The sequence below is a fragment of the Cervus canadensis genome, chromosome 13, assembly GCF_019320065.1.
Source record: "Cervus canadensis isolate Bull #8, Minnesota chromosome 13, ASM1932006v1, whole genome shotgun sequence".
In the NCBI taxonomy this organism is placed as follows: Eukaryota; Metazoa; Chordata; class Mammalia; order Artiodactyla; family Cervidae; genus Cervus; species Cervus canadensis.
The window spans coordinates 58,072,022-58,094,400 of record NC_057398.1 but is presented as its reverse complement, the minus strand read 5'-3'; the positions used below and the strand labels follow the sequence as shown (position 1 = coordinate 58,094,400).

General features: G+C 41.0%; 1 protein-coding gene across 6 annotated transcripts in view; it reads right to left on the bottom strand.

The window, feature by feature from the left end:
* ESRRG (estrogen related receptor gamma) overlaps positions 1 to 22,379 on the bottom strand; it is a 674,161-nt gene that overhangs the window by 613,920 nt on the left and 37,862 nt on the right. The window contains exon 1 of one of the 6 annotated variants that reach the window (XM_043485931.1): positions 9,912 to 10,023. The exons of 3 other annotated variants lie outside the window; for them this stretch is intronic. The gene's annotated coding sequence lies outside the window, so the exon portion shown is untranslated. Of the gene's footprint in view, positions 1 to 8,942; positions 9,134 to 9,223; positions 9,698 to 9,911; positions 10,024 to 22,379 lie in introns of those variants that run through there. 2 more of the 6 variants (XM_043485926.1, XM_043485929.1) reach the window with 2 other exon arrangements.

Here is a 22,379-nt window from a genome sequence, read left to right as displayed (position 1 = left end):
TACTCGGTCCCATTTGATTCTATGATAATCCTATAAGACAGATGAAACTATGTCCATTTTGCAAGTGGGAAAACCATGGTTTAAGGAGGTGAGAGTCACAGAGCTAGTAAATAATAGCTGGGGACTTCCCTGGTGATACAGTGGTTAAGAATTTACCTTTCAATTCAGGGGACACAGGTTCAATCCCTGGTCAGGGAACTAAGATCCCACATGCTGCAGGGCAACTAGTTCCAAGTGTCAGAACTAGAGAAGACTGCACACTGCAACAAAGATCCAGCCCAACCAAAAGACAAAACAAAACAAAACGTGTAGCCCAAACTTCAATCCAAGTTCTGATCCTGTCACCATACATATGAATTTGTCACAGAGCATTCATTTTCTGCACAAATCTACACTGTATTGTTATCTTAATAATTTTATGTGCATTATTGTACTTCCCTAAAGATAGTGTTGGAGAAGAGAATGGCAAGCCACTTCAGTATTCTTGCCTGGAAAATTCCATGGATAGAGGAGCCTGACAGGCTACAGTCCATGGGGTCACGAAGAGTTGGATACTACTGAGCGACTGAGCAAAGATAGTCTAAGTCTTTAAAGAGAGACTTAAAATTATTTTCTATTCTCTTAACAGACCTAGCCTGATGCTAAACATATTATGTGTTTAATATATTTTCCTAGATGTAAAAGAAACTCAAGCTGGGTTCATTTACTCCCTATGATCACTCTTGCAGGAAGCCATAGCTTCTCAACAAATAATGGTTGGGAGGTTCTCTGTCGCCTTCCAGTGTCTGTGCTATATCTTTGTGAGAGCTAAGGTGCTTTAGTCGTGTCTGACTGTGTGTGATGCTATGGACTGCAGCCCACCAGGCTCCTCTGTCCATGGGATTCTCCAGGCAAGAGTGGGATGCCATGCCCTCCTCCAGGGGGTCTTCCCAATCTGGGGATGGAACCCACATCTCTTATTTTACCTGCATTGGCAGGTGAGTTCTTTACCACCTGGGAAGCCCATGCTATGTCTTCAGTTACTTTCAAATAATTATACACATGTCAAAGTTTTTAACATTGCCTCATAATTAAACCACCCCAAAATTGTTTTCTTCATTGGTTTAACATATATTCTATACATTAAGACCCAATGAATTTTGATAGGAAACATTGAATATTTACTTTTAAATTCAAACTTGATCCTTAGCTATCTCAAGATTCCTAGTTTCCCTCTAGTTTCGAGGTTTGACAAGTCACAAAGTATAGAATTACATTGATCATTATCTTGTGAATTAGAGCAGAACACACTGCCAACCAACCTCAGGTTAAACCCAAGCAGATTTCTGAATCTTTTAAATAAATACACTCTCTGCACAAACAGTCCAGATTTCTTCAATAATTCTTGATCTACTGCTTCACCTTAGGTTTTGAAATGTACTCCATTTCTGATGGAAGAATTGGCTAGACACTTATCAGTGAATCCTACACAAAAATATTTTTGAAGGAGATCTGTAAAGAATCTAGAATTTGGAGTTCAACTGATGCATTACATTAATTAGCTCTGTTATATCTTGGAAATTTTTCCTTGAATGAAATTTATATCATTATTAATTAGTACTTACTGCCAAACAATGATTCCTTTGGCCTTAACAAAAACCCAGGGAAATCTAGATTAACACCAATGTCAAGTAAAAAGTGGAATGACAGGCAGTGTTTGAGACAAAGAAAACAATGACTGGATTCATTATTTTTGTTTCCAAAGTCATTCCAAAGTCATTTGTTCCCAAATTCACACGTGTATTTAGACAAGCTGTGGCCATCTGTAAGGGCGGGTAAATATGTTCCTTTTGCACTGGCGTTGCATACATTAGAATTACCAGGCTTGCTCCATTCAACTGGCCAGCTGCATACGATTTCCTGCTTCCTCCTTAAATAAAATATTATGTAAACTACCCACCACATACTTGGTCCACAGTTCTTGGACCACAGTGGACAAGAAACACACTTCCCAAAGACCACTCTGGAGCTAAACAAATTGACCTCAGCCTTGGGCAGACCTGTTCAGCATGGATAACCGCTTGACGCAATGACTTTTCCTCACCATTTAAAAATACATAGAATGTTCAAGCACTTTTACAACCATGAGTCTCACTCAACTCCCACAACCATCTTGGAATCAAATGCTTTTCTTATTTACATGTTTACTGATACGACAAATTCAGAGAACTTAATAATTTCCCAAGGTCAGACAGGCATGAATGGCCCAGGAAAAATTTCAAAATGCATGCTCAAACTCTAACTCCAATGCTTTTCCACATAATTCACATACCATATTCTCTTCAGGAAGAATGTGCATACGTTAGCTTCCCTCTTTTTCCTTTTGGTTCCTCATAGTACAGATCAGTTGAATGCAGACCAAGCTCTCTCTCTCTCTCTCTCATTCAAATACACACACACACACACACACACACACACACACACGCATGCACGTACACACACACCCACCCATGTGCCTCTTTTCTACCTTCAGCTGCCTTCTATCTTTTCTTCTCTCACATCTTGGCCAATTACTTCAAACAGAATTGTTTCTCTACATCTTTTTCACTTTCCCACTTTTCAATAATTGGCTGTCAAAAACCAATCGTATTATAGGTGATAAACTTAGGTGTACTGCTAATTTACACTATTCCCAGGGAAAGAAATCTTTTGCAACCCTGTCTCTAAAAACCCTGAAAGTTACTAAAAGTTTCATTCATAAATTTTTGTTTTAAAAAATCCCTTTCAGATACTCTGCCATCTATCCTTTTAACTTCCATTTATATGTGTATTCTCTTAAACATCCACCCTCTAGAATCTAGATAAATGATAAACTATCGGTCAGTTTTATTGCCTTTATGTTACACTCATCACTTGTCTCATAACAGCACTGTTTTTTGCAGTTTTTTTCATCACTGAAGTACAATAATTTACTCTAGTAAGTAATGCACGATCTTATGGCCTAGCCTAGTAAAGTCATCTGCATTGAAGATTATTTTCTGTGGGGGAAAAAAGCATGTAACTAATAATTATCTACAAATGAAAAATTTCAGTGTAGACTTGAGTGTCTAAGTTTCATGAGGCTTTCATTTCAAAGCCCTGAACCTGAGCTTACTTACTACTTTATACATTAACATCTCCAGTCATGGCATAAGGCTATGCTTTTGTAAATAATTCGCTTATAGAACAGAAATAACCCAAAGTATGATTAATTGGTTTATTCATTATTAATCAATCACTTAATTCAGAATCACTGGAGACCATCAAGTCACATCCCTTCATTTTAGCAATGAAGGGACAAAGGGACATAGTTCTCAGATGAAGAGGACAGGCAGATCACATTATGAACTCTGCTCTGGACCATTTTGACTGTCCCTGAGCTGAAGATCAATGTTCAGTAATATACCCATTAGCTAAAAAGCACAAATTTCTAACTCTGATGGATCCAAAGGGTCCTAAGTTATTATGTCCCATTTCTGTAACCTTTGGAAAATAAATGTTCATCCTAAGTAGAACATGAATTTCTAATAACTGAATTAAACGGTTCATCTAAATAGCCAACTTTGGATTTCTCTCCACACATAATAACTTGGAAAAATATATAGCCTGTGTTTACTAGAGCGCTATAGCCACAGTCTCTAAGAAGAGCTATAACTTGCTAACAATTTTCCTGATTTATGTTTGAAAACATACAGGGCATGAAATGATTTCTGCAACCTTACATTTTCCTCAAGAACACTGGTAGGCAGAAGACAGGTTCCAAAAATAATGCTGGATTGCTTGTTGCAGCCTCTTTTTTAATAGAAATGTGTGATTGGTAATTATATGTGCTCCTCAAAAAAAAATCCATCATTAGATTTTTTTTCCTGATTAAGAAAATTTTTAAAAAAAGAAAGAAGGATGAGAATGGAAAGAGGAAGGGGAAGAGGAAGGAGATGGTGATAAAAGCATCTCTATTCATATGATGTTTATATTATAAAAACTGATTGCCTTCTTGTGCAAGAAAATGCAATAGATATTCTTCTAAAGAACAGCTTATAGATAATGTATGGTTACAAACCATAACACGCTATACAAATGTTAGTTATTTTCTGTTATCAGTGTTTAACATATATGGAAATTTACCTCACAATCTATAATTGTGCTAATTAAAACAAGTATTTGAGAATATAAATTATAATGGTCATAAAATCAGCCTTATTAATCTAATATATCTTAGAGTGAGATTGAATTTAAATGGGTCACTCTGGTAACACAGATACAGGAAAACACAGTTTATCCTACCACATAAGTATCAGAATAGGAGTACAAAAGTTTTTCTATGCTTCATATAAAGTTAGCATCCTACATTTGAATCTTCCAAACAGTCAAAGATCACTGTGACAGCTACGCATACTTGCCACGTTAAAAACAAGAATTCATTTGTGTAAGGAAAGTAAAATCAGCACATTCATTAGTTAGCATCCTTTATAGGGCCCTATCCAAGTTATTTATTTTACCAGATGTGCCATCTGAAACAGCTGTAAGTGTCCATAAGTAAATAAGATAGCTTTGATTCTCCAGGGTCTTGCATGTGACCACAGGAATTCTAAACATATTTAACCCCCTTTTATGGTAACTATGATCATTCCCTTGTTTACACAAACCAAGTATCTTTCACAATAGAAATATAAACAGAGGCCTGACTTAAAACTACCAATGATTCTTCACAATCACAGGTATTATTGAGCATAATGGTATAAACACATTATAAAATAGTTAAAGGTGTACATAGCAGAAGGAGAAAGGGAGGAAGAATTAACACCCAATACGATGGAGCAGGTCAGCTAAGGGGGGAGTGAAACTCCATAATTGGAAATCATTTAGGCACTTGAATGAATGGCATCTAAGTTCCAAGGGAAAGGAAACTGCCCTAGCTATGTGAAAAACAGTCTTAGCATCACTACCATATGTACTCAGGGAATTTTTATTTGATGATTTCCAAAGATATTTCCAGTGACCTGAATCTGAAGATTCAAAACCATAAGCTTGTGTGTCCACATTCTATGCCAAAAGACTGAATTATTTTCTGCCATCATCTCTCAAAAGAAGGTCCTTCTCCTTGTTGGCCACCACTTACCACTGATTCCAATACAAAACACTATTACGAATTCAGTTGAAAGTAATGTAAAAAAGATGGTTCCAGAGGAAGATACTTAAACTTTCCTGCAGCGCCCTATGCCATCAGCTCCCTTGAGAGCATAAGGAGCATACAGGACTCCCATATAATTCCCTACTCTGATTCCTAAGGCCCACTTACTCTACTGGAATGACACTGCTAACCTCAAAAACTAAATTGCAAAGCAGAATTATTTCACAGCTTTTAAAATCTGACAACAAAGTGACAAGAGAAAACTTCTTTGTTTGCACATGAGGTACATATTTTGACTTTATCAAGATACTGTAAGTGAATTTCAAAAATCACAATATTCTGAAACTAGGTAATCATGACTTCAAAACGGCAGACTCTATTGTTCACAGAGAAATTTTCAGTTGGTTTTTTAATACCAGTGGTTCAGTGGAAAGATTCTCCAACTGCTCCCTGGAGAAAACAGAAGATCTGCATTTAAATAGAGATATAGTATTTCCAAATGCACAGTACCTAGAAGGCAGATACTGTCAAGGTTTCTTAGTAAGAGAGAGTAACTCAAATGATTTTAGGTACACTTCGAGGCTGTAGCCTCTTCATTGCGCAGCGCTCCGTCTGTTTCCATAACTTTCCTTTTTCCTTTGTGCATTCTTTGTAGTATTTATCCCAAGAAGTTAAAATTAAACCTTTCTCCACTGCAAACTCCCCACACTAGCAACCAGCAATTACTAGTGTACACATCATTTCTGATGTGTACAGAAAAAGACCACAGAAGATAGGTTGGCCAGAAATGTTAAATAATTGAAAAGTATAATGACTTAATAGAGGAGTAAGCTTAGTTTACAATGCAGCCCATTTAAAGCCATAAAGATACTGTGTAAAAATTTTATCTTGTGGTTGACCATTACATATCCTATCTATTATTCAAAAGTATCTCAACATTGTTTTTCTTCATTAATGTGGCTTTTGGCATTTCCCTCAAAATCTTTCTGTTCCCAGCGTTTTCCAACAATTTTGAAACAAATACAAAATTCCTACTTTCTATGTTATAAATTTCCCTCACTGGGATAATGAGATCTCCAGTGTCTAATTGAAACCAATTTCACAGGTCAACTTGTAAGGCAGCCTTTAACTTCCTTGGATGTGATTTGTTTTACATTGAACACAATCAAGCACGCACAATATTAAAAAAGAAGGAAAACAGGGCTAAAGCTACTTGCATGGACACATCTGTAAACAAAAGAGAATCTCATAAATAACCTACTTTCCTGGGACACATAAAACCAGGGATTTGTCTATATTATCAAATGTCACAGGGCATCAGGAAAGTTTCGCCTTGACTATTCAGCTAAGGTACGTAGCAAGTTCATGAAAAAGAAAAAAAAAAAAAAAACAGGAGAGAGACACTTGGGATCAATTTCAAACATAAGCCCATTACCTCTGGCAGGCTCTTGAGAAAATTCTAGCTGCAACTGAAATGTCCCTGCAAACAAGGTTCCTGAGAACAGCCTCAAATACTCTTCTCAGCAACACTTTCCCTCCCAGCCCTTCGGCTCCCTGCCTATGAGGTTGGTTACACCTTATCTGGCTGTCCTGCCATCTCATGCTGATTCAAATTCAGAACTCAAAGTGAAAGATGAAATATCTTCCAGATCACTTAATATTGAAATCCTTTCACAGTAATAAGTGGTGCTCAGTTGGAGATGGGAACATGGAACTCTCTTGCTAACCTTTTAATTTCTGAAAAAATTGTACAGCGTAAATTGAGTGGCACAGACATCGTAACCAAATGGATTGACCTGCTCTATTTTGTTAAAGCACCACCCTTTGGCAGTTCCCTTGACTCTCTTGGCAATCCCCTCTTAATGAAGATCTGCGAGTTTCAGTAGACACCAGGCACTAAGATTTAAATGCTATTTTGATTTGCTGAAGAAATGATCTTTTATTGACATTCACCTCCCAGTCAATGGACAGCTCTCTGTGTTATATGATACCACCCTCCACAGAAACGCTTCTAATTCTCCATAACATGAGTGGAAAGAGTTATAAGAACTGTTTTAATAAAAAATAACAAAGCCATGCTTAACAGACAGATCTATATTTGAGAAATCATCTAGGCCTGTTTCATGATATACTCGATTCATTTCCTACTTGAAGGAAAAGAAGCCCCATCATGTGACTTTATCTCCATCCATATTTTCAAGCAGCTTCTGTCAGCTATTCCTCAGCTCAGATTTGAGAACTGTTCGAATTTCCCTCTCTTGCCTACAAGGACAGAAAACTGTTTCTCAGGTTGGTTAACTCATTTTGGTAACATCAAAGCTACCGGACAGGAAAAAATAAAAAAGAATCCAGACGCCCCTTTCCCATTCCTCAATCCCATCCCCTGCCTTCCCCTGGAGAACTTCTCTTCCTCTTTTCCCTTGCCTGCTGCTTCTGAATTTGGGCCTCTTCCAAACACACTCCCCTATTTGGTCTTTGGGCAGCGTGAGAAACAAAAGAGAGTCTCTCTTCAAAACTAGATCAAGTCATTCAACTGCTCCACACCACTTCAAAACATCCCCAGGTCTACTGCTTCTTGACTTAAAGTATTAAGCAGGAGTGTTCTGAAAAGAGTAGGAAGTCCTACGTGGCCCTAACAGCTGCACTTAACTCACATGCTGAGCATTTCTTTCTTTCTCCCTCTTTTTTCTTTCTTTTTTTTTTAAAGCGAGAGAAAAGGTGTTATTTTCAACATTGCCCTCGGGTTTAGCGTAGCAAAAATCACGTGCTCTCAGTGTCTGCCCGTGTCTTCTTGGGAGGCCACGGTGCTTGGCCGTCCACCACCAACCCCCAGCAAGCAAGCCTCCGTAGTTGAAACCGCCCGTGTAGCAATTCACATCACCCGAGCAAGCACGAGAGATAAACACAGACAGAATCGCTTCACAACATCGAGGCTCCGCGAGGGACTTCTCCAGGCCCTTCCGGACTTTTCCAGAAATGTGCATTAAGATTCTGGAAAGGGGGGGCGGGGGTCAGGGAAGGGAACCGGAGGAGGCGAGCTCGGCCCTCTGTGTCTCTGACTCTCTCACCACCAAACATTGGGGGGTGAGGGGGAAGGGGTCTAGCCTGCAGATCATCGGAGAGACTTGAGGGCTAGAAGGGGGTGGGTGGTTTGAAATACTTAAAACGACGGTCGGGTGACCTCCGTGTAACTTCAGAGAGTCCCAGGGGAAGGTGAAGGCGTTGGGGAGACAGAGAGGGTGAGGCGTAGAGGACAGGAAGGAGACACCTAGGACTACGGCAGCAGCAAGCACCAGAAGGATTTTTCCAGCCCACGGCAGCGGTCCTCAACTCCGGACACCACCCTCTCCCCAACGACCCCCTGCCCCGATCCCCTCGCCGCCCAGGACCCCCACCCCTACTCATCCCCCACCGCGGTCCCGGCGCCCTAACTCTGCCCCGACTCTTTGCCACTTTCCCAAGCCCTGAAGTCTCATCCAGGAAGGGGGATGGGAGAGGTGTTTTAAAGAACAAATCTCATGGAAATGAGAATTGATCAGTGTCTCTAGCACACACGCGCTGACAGTTTTGCAGTCATGGTAAGGCGAGTCTACGACAGGGGACGACAGTACTCATGGTTGTGTTATGGAGGGAGGGGTTGCTTTTTTTTTTTTTTCTCCTCCGAGAGACTCTAAACAAGTGAAGGGGGGAAGGGGGGGAGCAATAGAGATTTCCACCAGGACTGCAAATCAAGGATGCCCCCGATGCAAATGTCTGTCTCCAGATGTTGATGATAAGGGTTTGGACCAGTTACCTTGGCAGGGTCAGAACTGCAGCAGGTTAAGCAGGTGAGTCGTCGGGGATTTTAAAGAAGCCGAAGCCGGTCGCTTTGGCTGGGAAAGTCTACAAAACCCCCATGCAGGAACATTGCACATCTTACACACGCCTCCTTTAACTGGGCTCCCGCGACCTCGGGCGGGCGAGGGGGTGCCGGCCGGCGCGCCGGGGCCAAGGGCACGGCCCCGCGCTGGGCCCCCGCGGGTGCGGGGCCGGCCTGGGCCCCGGGGTCCGCGTCCCGCGCGGCTGTGCACTCACCGAGCCGGGCGGCCAGGGGCCGAGGGGCGCCCGCCGCTAGCCGGAGCGCCCGGGCGCCTCCCTTTGCTCTTGGTAGCGTCGGTCCGCACTCCCTGTGACCCAGGACGTCATGATGCCTGTCTGTTTTCTCAATGATAACTTGGCAGAAGAAGAGAGAGGCTGCCAGGTTCTCCTCGGGTGGTTACGTGGTATGTGCACGTTTCTCTTTGCATGCCTTTCTCTCTCTCCCTTTTGCAAAATAAATATCTAGATTTCTCCAAAAAAAAAAAAAAAATGCCGGCACTGTCACGATTTGATTGCATTATTGCGTTGGCATAATTGACGCCTCTGGGTGTGTATTTATGTGTCTGTGCGTGTGGGTTTTTTGTGTGTGTGTGGGTTTTTTTTTTTTCCCCTTTAAATCCTGCTGCTGTTACTGCCGCCGCAGCCGCCGCTGCCGAGCGGAAAGCAAGCATGCGTTCATCTTTTGTCTTTCATTTTACCTTCAGGGTGACATTCAGTGCCAACGGCTCCCTTTTGACCGTCGCCAATCCCCGGCTGGGCAAAATACGTTTGGGGAAACTTGGGGGGAGGGGAAAGAAGCGCCCCTCTTCCCCGAACGCTGGGGTCTCCGTTCCTTCCAAGGCCAGACCCCAAATCATCCCGACCCACCGCCCTCCCCGGAAAAACCATTTTCCCTTCTACCCACCGGGCCCAGGCAGAGAAGCGGCACCCAGACAGCGAGGAGCATCCACCCAGGGCCAGACATTCCTGTTCTCGGCTGGCAGTTGCTGACTTGCATCTCTCAGTTGCATTCCCAGTGTGTAGGCCTCTCACAACTGGAGCTATTTTTGTCTCCCAGAGATGTTCCTTAAAGCCCTTGAAAAATGGGGAGGGGGGGGCAGGGAAGAAAAAGAGAAAGACAGAAAAGGGCCAACTCCCTATTTGAGGGGCTCTCTGGACACATCCGGAAATTTGGGGGTGCTCCCGGGCATCTGACCCACAAGGGGAGTTTAAAAGGGCGGAAAGGAGAACAAGCTTTTATTTGAATTCGTCTACAACAACAAGAAAACTTTTTTTTTTTAATTTTTTTTTAATACCAAGGTAGTATTGCTGATCATTCACTGTATGTGTCACTGCTCTCATCATGTTCTCTGGAATCAGTAGGGAAGGTCTCAAAAAATATTCCTTAGTGTTTGTTTCTGCAAACATAAGAATGTATTTTAGATGGTGTGGCTACATGACAGGTAAAACTGAGGGCATGTCTTTTTGTAATCTGTAGTTTATGCCACTTGTACATTGATATGTTTTACGTAGCTTCTATTAATCACAGTATTGTGTAGGTTCATCACTATAGTACTATGCATTGCTGAAAAATAAAAATCTAGCATGAGGTTTGGCAAATACTTTGCCCTTCTTTATCACTAATTCCCCACTGGGGGTAGTAGAATGGGCTTAGAACTTTTTTTTCCCCCAAGCCCCTTGTTGACCTTGGTCACCATCATGAATAAGTGAAGTCACTGATTCAAATTCCTAAAAGATGACAGCAGAAGCCAAGTTTGCAAAATATTAAGCGTGGAGGAGAGTGTCAAATCTGGATGAGTTCAGAAGTTTTTCTCCCCAACCTGAGAAAAACTTTTGAACTCATCCAAAATAAATCTTCAGCTGCTGGAGGTTTAAAAACAGTTTACCTATTTGTGAGCTTGGCTCCATTTAATGAAAAGAGCAAGTCAAGTCTTAGGCCTTTTCCATTTCAACTCACAGATCAAGAATCACTAGCAAACTCCAGAGGGAAGTCATTGTAATTATGCAAAGACCAGACCGTTTACATTGGAGCAGAACCTCACTAAAATAAACCTAGGGAGGGTCTCAGGACTCCTGACTAGTACATTCCAAAGTGAACTCTATCTCATCACCGTTAATAATCAGACATACTCATCTAGCTTTGCTTATCAGTCTTCTTGGAATGCCCAAAGGATGAATCAGTGTAGTTTTGTCCCGTGTTTAGAGGTTATCAGGGTCAATGATGATTCTAAAGAAGGCAGAGTCTGTTCAGAACTCTTGAGGAGACATCCTCTCTCCATGTTCCTGGTGACTGTTCAGTAGCTATCCAAGAGGGGCTCATTAATATTCCATCTACCAACCTGGTTCTCCAGTTTGTTTACTTATTAACCTCAGAACTAGACCCTTAAAGACCCACTGCCAAGAGAAAGAACTATCAAAATTTGACTAACTTTAATCCCTTGAAATTCCATTTTTTTGTTCAGACAAATGCCTTCTGTGCTGTTTTGTCCCAGTCTGCATGCTCGTTGGAGCAGGTCACCAAGCAGTTTCCTCCCACAGAGCTGAGCTATTTGAGCAACCAGTATTGCAGGGACATCCTCAAGTTCTCTGGAGGTTTGAGTAGATCCCTGGTTAAGCCCGGCTTGTCTAAATCCAGTTCTGGCTGGGAACCGGTCTCTCTTGTTGATTCAAGTTCAAACTTCTCAGACTACTTTCAAGTCTTTATTTTCTGGCTTTATCCTAAATATAATAGTTGATGTAACATGTTCAGTTTACAACTGACTATAAGTTGTACAATTGTTTGTAACTTCCCAATCAAACCAAAGGGCGCGTAAAAGAGCTTACGAAGGTAGATGGAACATATGCAAGGCACTGTTCTAACCGTGTGTTTAGAAGTAATAAATCTACTTAAATCTTCTCAACCACAATGTGAGAGAAGGGTTATTGGTATTCTCATTGTATTCCCCAAGGAAACAGAGGGACAGAGAAGTTAAATAATTTGCCCAAAGTTACACAATTGGGATTCAAATTCATTGAATCTGCCTTGAGCTGCCATTATCAAGCTCTCTGCCTATCTACTCACCTACCTATTCAATTTGCATCCCAGCTGTGGAGTCCTGCAGTTAGGGTGGTCACCCACTGCCCATCGCACACCTCCTGTTAACGCCTACTCTAATGTCATTGCCCAAGCAGTCAAAGTGATTGGTCAACTCCAAGTCAAAATTTTATTTTGCCCACGAAACCATTATTTACCATTTTTGAGTGTACTGATCATCATCTCTCTCTGTTCAACAGTGTTCACTCCTACATATGACATCACTGTTATTTAACCATCTCAGGGGTTTGCTTTTAACTCTCCACTCCCAGTTTCTTTGTAACAGGACTATAGTTTTTTGGGTTTTATTTTTCCCTGTCTTTTCTGGCTTGCCTAACAAAGTGCCAAGTACAACAATTGGTTCTCATTAAACAGTTTCTGATCACTCATTGACACAAAAGTGCCCTTTGGAGAGCTCGGATGCCCATGTTTAATTTGACAGACATCGAACATTTAACATAGCAAATGTTTTATCCTTTTAACTGGAGAAAAGGCAAGCTTATTTCTCCACATTTCAGACAGGTCCTGAAAAAACCAAGTAAGATCATGTGAAGTGAAAGTCACTTAGTTGTGTCCAACTCCATGGAATTCTCCAGGCATGAATACTGGAGTGGGTAGGCTTTCCCTTATCCAGGGGATCTTCCCGACCCAGGAATTGAACCAGGGTCTCCTGCATTGCAGGCAGATTCTTTACCAACTGAGCTATGAGGGTAGCCCAGGTAAGATCATAGGTAAAACTATTTAATTGGAGAAGCATATTCTTAAATATATATATTTTTTTAAATATATACTTATTTTTTTGGTTGTACCTGGTCCTCACTGTGGCACTCAGGATCTTTAGGTGGAGCATGCGGAATCTAGTTTCCTGACCAGGGATTGAACCTGGGCCCCCAGAATTGGGAGCACATTGTCTTAGCCATTGGACCACCAGGGAAGTCCCTGGGGAAACATATTCTGATGGGGTAGAACTCAATGAGAGTGAGGAAAAAGAGACACATATAATTGTAATATTTGTAAGGCAATTATACACTTAATTATGACTTTTTTGCTTTTATGAACCTTTCTCTGCTGGATTTTTAATTTTCTAAGTGTCAAGATACTCATTTTCCTGCTTTAAAAGATAGGAAAATAAGTGGGGAACCACAGTCCCCCACTCTTCTCTTGTGATCTTCTCTTGGGTCCACTATTGATCAGCTATGGGTGATATCTGGCAAAAGACTAAATCATTCCCAACTTCAGTCTCCCTCCTGCACAAGGAGAAAAGTAAGCAGTCTCGTAGGGCTGGATTTTTGGAAAATACAGAAATATGCTGGGGAGTTCAGGTAAAATTAACAAAAACTGTATTTCTAATTCCTGAGTATAGTTAAGGGTAGCTCAGAAAAAAATCCACAGAAATATGCTCAAACTTAGTACCTTTTCCAAGATGGCCCCTTTTATATGAGATAAAATGATTAATAACTGTGTATACCAGTAACTGACCATATCAGCCAAAATGTTATTAGTCATTATTCATACTTGCCTAAAACTTTTCTTTCTACCACAATCAGAGTGTTGTACAACCTCTTTTGAGGTAAATGGGTTCAACCATTTATGCCTGGATGACTTAGATTCTGGTGTAGCCTGAATTAAATCATGAAGCTAGTTGAAGACCACAGGTGTATGGTGAAGACAGGAGGGAGCTAGAACCAGAATGGGACCTCTTGTATATTTCCTGATGTAACTCATTTGGAAGATGCTTCTCTCTGTGTTCCTTTCCTTATTTATTCCTATGCGTTGAAAAAGTATAACTCACCGACTGTCTCTTCAGGTCTTTGTTAGGATAAAATGAAATGGCAGGAAGGAAAGCACTCTTCCAATACAATGAAATACAGTCATGGCAGATGTGCCTCATTTTACACTAGAGTTGTGTCTGTAAAAATTTTTTACGAACTTAGTAGAGCATAGAAAGACAAGAATGGAGGTCCTTTGGCTGAGGATCTAAATTGATTTCTACTACATCTTGCTAGTTACAGGACATCACAAAGTCCTACAGATAGTTAGGGGTATAATCAGAATGACAACACAGATCAATGACCCTATCCAGTCCATACTTGAAAGACAGCATCCAAATGGTAAGAACTGCAACTAATCAACTAAGACCAAGTTCATAAGACCATTTCTTTAAAATAGCAATGCATTCCATGCCTTTGTTATGAAAGACCACAATATCATATAAGGCAGAGGTCTTCAACCCAGATTTCACGATCCATGAATGAATAAGGAAGTCTTAAAGTTGTAGGCAAAACATGTGTGTGTGTGCCTGTGCACTGCTCTCAAAAGAAGACCCATAAGTTTCATCACATTCTCAAAAGGGTTCATGACTCCAGGAAGGTTAAGAACCACTGATGTAAGAGTAGTTTATTTTAAAAACTGAACTTAGAATAACACATCCATTTCAGCCAAATGTCATGCTGACTACAACATGGAGAGTGTATAGTAATCACCAATATTCAGAATGATGGCCTTGAGACACAATAAAAGCTTCAATCATCAAAGAAATTTATTATCAAGGTATTTTACTGAATATGGAGAAAACGGGCCACCCTTTTAAAAAGATCTGAATATTGAATTAAAGTAAGAAGGGCCCTCTGGTTTGACTTAAGCTGGCTGGACACTGCTCTGGGTACTAAGAAAGATGGATTAGTTTGGAGAAATACTCATTGTTTCAGGGAGTACAGTTAAGATCCATGGCATCCGTTAGGTGCCAAGGAATGGGTGCTGCAGGCATAACTGTGGCAGTGAGGTGGGGAAGAGAAATGGGAGGGAACTTGGCAGGAAAGCTGGAATCAACAGACTTTACTGTCTGACTTGGGCAACTGAATTAGTGATAGGGTGTTAAAGAGATACAAATAAAGGTGATATTGAGAAAATAATGAATTTGGTTTGGGATATACTAAGCTTACAGGCCTGTGCAACAGCGGGATTCCACCAGCCTTAGGAGAGATTTAAACAAAAATCTGTGGCCAGAGAATTTATTTTGGAATCATCAGTAAATTGGCAGTGACTTAAGCTGGTAATAAAGATGGGGGGGAGGGGTAGTGGTTATCAATGTAAAGGACTTAGAAGCATCTGACATAAAGCTGCATTTATTTGAATAAAACCTAATTTGTAAAATATGAAATTATGTAGCACTCAAGGCAAAAGACTGCTGGGGATTTTAAATATCTGTGGACACCTGTATTTGTACCATACATTTCTGAATAGGGCAATAACTCTCAGATTTTAATTTTACATCTGGGGTTTTCTGGAGGTCTTTCATTTTAAGGCTGTATTTTCATCTGAGATATTTGCTGCCCAGGTTCAGAAGGGAGAAACTTTTCCTTGGCAACCAGGTTCAGCTGGAAAAAATGATCAAGGTGTCACCTGATGCTACGAGTCACCGACTATGCTCTCAGCTCTGCGGCCCTGCCAGATGCTGACCCAGCAGAGGAAACTCGGTGTCATGGAAAGAACACTAAACTTGGAGTCAGAACACGCTCGTGGGAGTCAAATTTCTACCTCATATGGCTTTTGCGACCCTGGGCAAGTCATTCAACTTCTTTCAACTTGGATTTCCTCTTTAGCAACTTCCCGATCATCCTCAGGGAAGAATTTTTTGAGCATTGGTGGTTAGGTAATCTCCAAAGAGGTGCATGAGTGAACCTAACCACACTCTTGAAAAGTCACCTGGAAGAGCAGATTTATGGACAAAGGCAGGGGGTGGAGGAAGGAGAGGGTGAGATGATTGGAGAGAAGAGCATGGAAGCATATACAGTACCGTATGTAAAGAACCAATGGGTGTTTGCTCTATGACTCAGGGAACTCAAACTGGGGCTCTCTAACAACGCAGAGGGGTGGGCAAGGGTGGGAGGTGGGAAAGAGGGTCAAGAGGGCGGGGACATGCGTACACCTATGGCTAATTCATGTTGATGTATGGCAGAAATCAAGCCAATATGGTAAAGCAATTATCCTTCAATTAAAAATAAATAAATTTTTTTTTTAAAAAGTCACCTGGATGCCAAAATGTAAGCCCCCTACCCTCCAGTGACAGTCTAGCGTGGTCCATCATGCCTTCCTCTCTACCTCCATCAACACACTCTTCTGACGGTATTTATCATACTTTCATTATTGTTACTATGTCTGCCTTTGCTGCTCAACTGTAACTGCCTTTAGAGTCACAGGTGTCTTAGCTCTCTTTTTAATTCCTAGTGCCTCGCACACAATAGGTGCTCCATAAATGTTCAATGAATAAACGGGTATCAAGGGAGAGCATTTGCCTGCATCTGTTCCCATTCCACGAAGTCTTGAGCTTATCTGGGAAACAGAAACCGCAGGGCCAGCCTCCCTGAGAGGCCCTAAGCTATAGAGCATAGGCATGGTGCCCAGAGGGGCTTCCTTGGCTGCGCTAGTGGTCAAGAGTCCGCCCGCCAAGGCAGGAGGCACAAGAAACGCAGGTTTAATCCCTGAGTCAGGAAGATCCCCTGGAGTAGGAAACGGCAGCCCACCCAAGATTCTCGCCTGAAGCGGTCTCTCTCAGAAAACTCCTCCATTTACTTTTTATTAAGCTACCTTACTGTACAGTTAGCATAAGGGAATAAAGTATGTCACTAGCTATCACATGAAAACTTACAAAGCGTATAAAATCCAAAACATGTAACACTGATTTCATCTGCCATTTATGTACTTGTAGATATTCTTTGTTAAAATTTTGTTTTTAATGGGACATTTTAAATATAAAGAAATTGAAGAATGAACCCTCACATGTCAGATACCCAGATCTAGTAACTCTAAATATGTTACCTTTTCTTTAGGGTTTTTTTTTTTTTTAGATAAGAAAATAAGGCATTTTAAATACCAAGAAAGAAAATAAATGCTGCAAACCAGATTTTACCAGAAAGCTAAGGAGAGGAAAAAGAGGGCGGGAGAAGGCATTGGGAGCCTAAAGGAAAGTTGAGTGGCTGTCAGAGGGTGGTGGAAAGGACCAAGAAAAACAGGACTGATGTCCTATTTCAAAGTCCTTAGGAAATATCTTAAACTCTTTATGATCACTGATTGCATCTTTAAAATGGGATACTATTTAAGTATCAGAATTATTAGGAAGATGAAACGCATATGAAGGCATATACCTTGTCCAAATAGGCAGCTGATGAAAGCAAATTCTCCTCTGTCCCTGCACACTCCCTCCACCTGCTGCCTTTCTTACTTCCTACTTCTTTACCTTCCCAGAAGAAAAAAAGAATCTAATTCATTGATTTGTAACAACAATCTACTTGGAGGCTTTTCTCTTGGCCAGGCTGCTAAAAAAAAAAAAAAAAAAAGCAGATCACAAGGATTAGCTTAACTCAGTGAGCTCCAGACTTTACCATATACTGGAACCACTTGAAAAGCTTTTAAAAGTTTTCTCAATGCTCAGGCTTCTTTAGTGGCTCAGATAGTAAAGAATCAGCCTGCAATGATGGAGACCGGGGTTCGATCCCTGGCTTGGGAAGATCCCTAGAGGAGGAAAATAGCAACCCACTCTAGTATTCTTGCCTGGAGAACCCCATGGACAAAGGAGCCTCGTGGGCTACAGTCCATGGGGCTGCAAAGAGTCAGACACGACTTAGCAACTAACATTTTCACTTTCAAGACACACCCCTCAGTAAAGAAGTCAGGGTGCAGATGTGCAAGGGTAGGAGCCAGGTGATAGTATGTTTTTAAAATCCCCAAGTGATTCCAACGTGTACCCAAATCCGGGAACCCTGGCTCATGTGGGGAAATGGGCCTGTGACCAGTTAATTTAGCTAATTGGAGCCTGATGCTAATCAGGCCCAAGGTTTGAATTCTGGTCCAGGAGTGCCATTCTTCACTCTCTCACAGACCCAGAATTCTCAGTCCTTCTGCAATGCTCCTTTGGCAAGCTCCATATACATGAACCGCAGACAGGGAAGTGACCGGGGACTGACTCAGCCCAGGTTTCAAAAAAGTGAACAAAAAAGCCCTTGGACGCTCATATTTGTAGGACTTAACAATTTAGCAAGTGCTTTAGCACTGTATTTCATTTCCTCTTCACAACCATCCTGCCCACTTGGCATGCTTATGATGCCCAATTTCGAGATGATGAAGCCTGACATGAGGAAAGTTCGTCTGCTCAGAGACGGAGCGGCAGATGGAGGTCTCCTATTTAGGTCCGGGTTTCCAGAATGGAGGCGTTTGTCCTGGACTCCTCTGCGTCAGAAGCTCCACTGACCATCAGGGCTGATGATCAGCAGTGATCATGCAGGGCTTCCTGCACGTTTGAAGGTTGGTTCAGACCTACTGTAGTTGCTCTGGCTTATCAGGATAGGTAAGCGAGGAAGGGAAGGAGGGAGAAATACTCTTAAATGTGTTTGTCATGGCTTCCCAGGTGGCGTTAGGGGTAAAGGACCCACCTTCCAAGGCAGGATACGGACGAGTCTGAACCCTGGGTCAGGAAGACCCCCTGGAGGCAGGCATGGCAACCCACTCCAGTATCCTTGCCTAGAGAATCCCCAAGGACAGGGGAGCCTGGCGGGCCACAGTCCATAGAGTCGCAAAGAGTCAGACATCATTGAAGCAACTCAGCACACACGGATGTTTGAGTTAAACAGATTTCTTCCCAGCAGGCCTTTTCAAATTATTTAATGTGTTAACAAGCATTATAAATCTCTAAAATTTATTTCCAAACTTATGAAACATCAAAACCCTTTTTAAGCTCAGCCTTTCTCAGGACTAATGTCCCATGGAAAGCGATTCCATAAAAGCTGCCTGGGCTTTCCTCCCTTCGCTCAAGATTTTGTTGAAGTGTCAGCCTCTCCTCTAAGTCAGATGGAGAAAGACAAACATCATATGCTATCACTCACATGTGGAATCTGATTTTTAGAAAAGATGAAACAAATGAACTCGTTTGCAAAATAAGAGACTGATAGATATCGAAAACAAGGTTACCAAAGAAGAAATGTGGGGAGGAGGGATAAATCAGGAGCTTGAGATGAACATACACACACTACTATATATAAGAGAGATAACCAACAAGGACCTACCGTACAGCCCAGGGAACTCTGCCCAATACTCTGGGATAGCCTACATGATAAAGGTATCTAAAATGAATGAATATATGTATATGCATAACTGTATCACTTTGCCATACACCTGAAACTAACACAACATTGTATGTAAATCTACTGTACCCCAATACAATTAAAATTTTTTAAAAACTGAATCAATGCCTGCTCCCCATCCTCACCTGCTTTTCCTGAACCCCTTAATGCCTTCTAATATACCTTGTAATTGACATTTATTTCCTTGACTGTTTGCCTTGCCCTCTGTTTGGGAACATGGCATTTTCTGGCTAATTTTTCCCAGTGAAATCTCCAGCACCTAGAAGCATCATTGGCCCACAGTAGATGTTCAATAAATATGTATTAAAGGAATGAATGAAGGCCCCAAAAGAAAAAAATGCCTGGAAGAATTCAAATGAAGGAAGCTTCTCCACAGGTATTGCCCCTTTAAGGAAATCAATTCTAATTCTAGTTATCGCTTACAATGATCTAATGAAGTGGATATGATCCCTACCTTATAGAAAGATAAAACAAGAATTAAAGCAATTAGACCTGTACGCAGGGCAAAAAAAAATAGTTAAGCCAAAAGATTGTTAAACTGGAATTGATTCTTTTTCATTTTCTGCGTAACTACTGTGAGATAAAGTATATATGGCGGCTGTTTCCAGCTGTATCTGTGAAATCTACTAGACGTGTGGATAGCCATGAATTAATGGCACAGAGGTCTAATGTATTCAATATCAGGACAGGAAATTCTTTTCCATCTTCCAAACCAGACCAAGCTAAGATATAAAAACTCAGGAGACCCCTGATATAACGATGTTAATCACTGCCTGGATTCAGTGTCATCACAGCTCACATGATACTCTGAGGAATGTTCTATAGAATTCTAACGGCAGTCGGCCTATTGCACAGGTGTAGTGGGTCCCCTCCCCAACCATTTCACAAAGCCTCTGCTATATAATAACAATGCTTGGCATCGATGTAGAGCCGCTCTCGGGTAAAGGTCAAAGTGCCGTGAACAATTCAAATATAAGCAGGGACGATGCTGGTCCATGGAGCTCAGAAAATGACCCAGTTGACCGATTCCTCTCCAAACACAGAGAGCAACGATGAAGTGAAGAATACATAGTAATAATGCCGGATGAATGCTCTGTTCCTCTATGTTTTCCCTTTTATCCACATTTATGAAGGGATGCTCTTTTAGTAATGAAATTGGTATTTATTAAGCACACCAGAAACTGCAAATCCAAATGAGCATTTCCCTACAAAATAGTCACTTGGGGAGACGATGTAATTACCTCAGCGATCCTGTGACTGCTCTAAACATTTGGGGAATTCCTCTTTTAAAATCACCTTCAGAGCTGCTTGAGGATTCACACAAGAAAACCAATCTCATTCCTTTATGGCTGCACTTTACGTAACACAAATATCACATTTCAATCCCAGGCAAATTTGGTTGGTCAATGTACTGCGTAGCAAACTGGCTGTCCATCTGAATCTCCCAGGCATTGATGAAGGACACAGCATGCCACGCTGACCATTCACTTTGCAGTGGGTCAGGGCTGAGAACTGAGAGTCTGTTTTTAAGAAACCACCCCAGGTGCTTCTGAGGCAGCCGGTTTTCTTTTGTGGGATGGGGGTTTGAGTACCTCAAAGTTGGACAGCCTCATCCAGTGAGTCTTCCTCTTCTGTATGGTTGCAAAGCCTGAACCTCTAACCTCCAATTATTCATTCACTCACTCAACATCTATTGAGTTCTTACTATTAATATTTTATTCTACAAAGAGAGAACTACTGGCAATAAGAAGTGGAATAAAAGTGTACGGTTAGATCAAAAATATTCCTACTGGACACATCCCCTTTCTCATCATAATCTCCTGCTCAATCTCCTAGCTTCTGTCTTCACCTTGGAGATGGTCCAAAAAAGAATTAACGTGTGAAGACTCCAGAATAAAACTGCCTGGAGTCAAATCCTTGCTCATCACTTAATCAGGTGACTGGGGCAAGTTACCCCTCAGTTCTGGGCCTTATTTCCCCATCTCTGAAAGGAAGCTGATCATAGTACCTTCCTCTTGGGGATGCTGAGACCAGTAAGTAAGAAAAGGCATATAAAATATTTAGTATGGAATTCACCGTTTTCAGTAAATATTGAGTACTATTATTTTTAATACTTAAATGCTAATAATTCTTAAATCATAAATTCTACGTCTGAAATCCCAACTTTCTTATGCATAGATATCCATCACCATTTTAAACTGACCAGATGCAAACTTGAATTAAATATTGGCCTAACTTCTCAAAGGTATTCTATTCTGCTCTGGAGAAGGAAATGGCAACCTGCTCCAGTATTCTTGCCTTGGAATTCCCATGAACAGAGGAGCCTGGTGGGCTATACAGTCCATGGGATTGGAAAAGAGTCAGACACGACTAAGCAGCTAAACAACAATGACAATATGTTATATATGAATGTTGTTAAGAGAGTAAATTTTTAAGAGTTTTTATCACAAGGAAAATTTTTTTACTATTTATTTAACTTTGTATCTACATGAGATAATGGATATTCACTAAATTTATTGTGATCATTATGATGTATATAAATCAAATTATTTTATTGTATACCTTAAACTTATATAGTACTGTACATCAATTATATCTCAGAAAAACTGGAAGAAAGGTAAAAAGAGATTACCCCAAGAGTAGGTGGAGAGAATTTCTGTTTTTACTTTCTTACTGCTTTTGTATATTTATTTCCAACTAATTTGTACAGCTTTTGTAATTTAAAAAGTAATAAAATCAGCGATTAAGAAAAACAATTTATTCTATTCTGCTCCTAATCTTGATTCAAGGTATCATTTATCTGTAGGATCACTCAGTCCCCAAACCAAATGTATCTTAGATGCTTTCTCCCACTTCATCCATCTCTCAGGCCAACAAGCACACATCCATCCACACACATTTCACTGAGCTATAAGTTTGTGTTGATTCTGTTTCCACAATTTTCCTTTCCACTCTTGTGTATGTGTTTTAAATTAATGTTTAATAAGATGCTACTACATGCCAAGTCTAATCACACTGTACAAGCATCAATTCATACAAATCTTATAGCAGCTTACAAATTAAATGCTATTATTATTTCCACTATAAAAATGTAAAAACTGAGGCATGAGTGATTGGGAAATTTACTGGGATTCAACCAGCAAGGAACTCTGGACACTGAGAG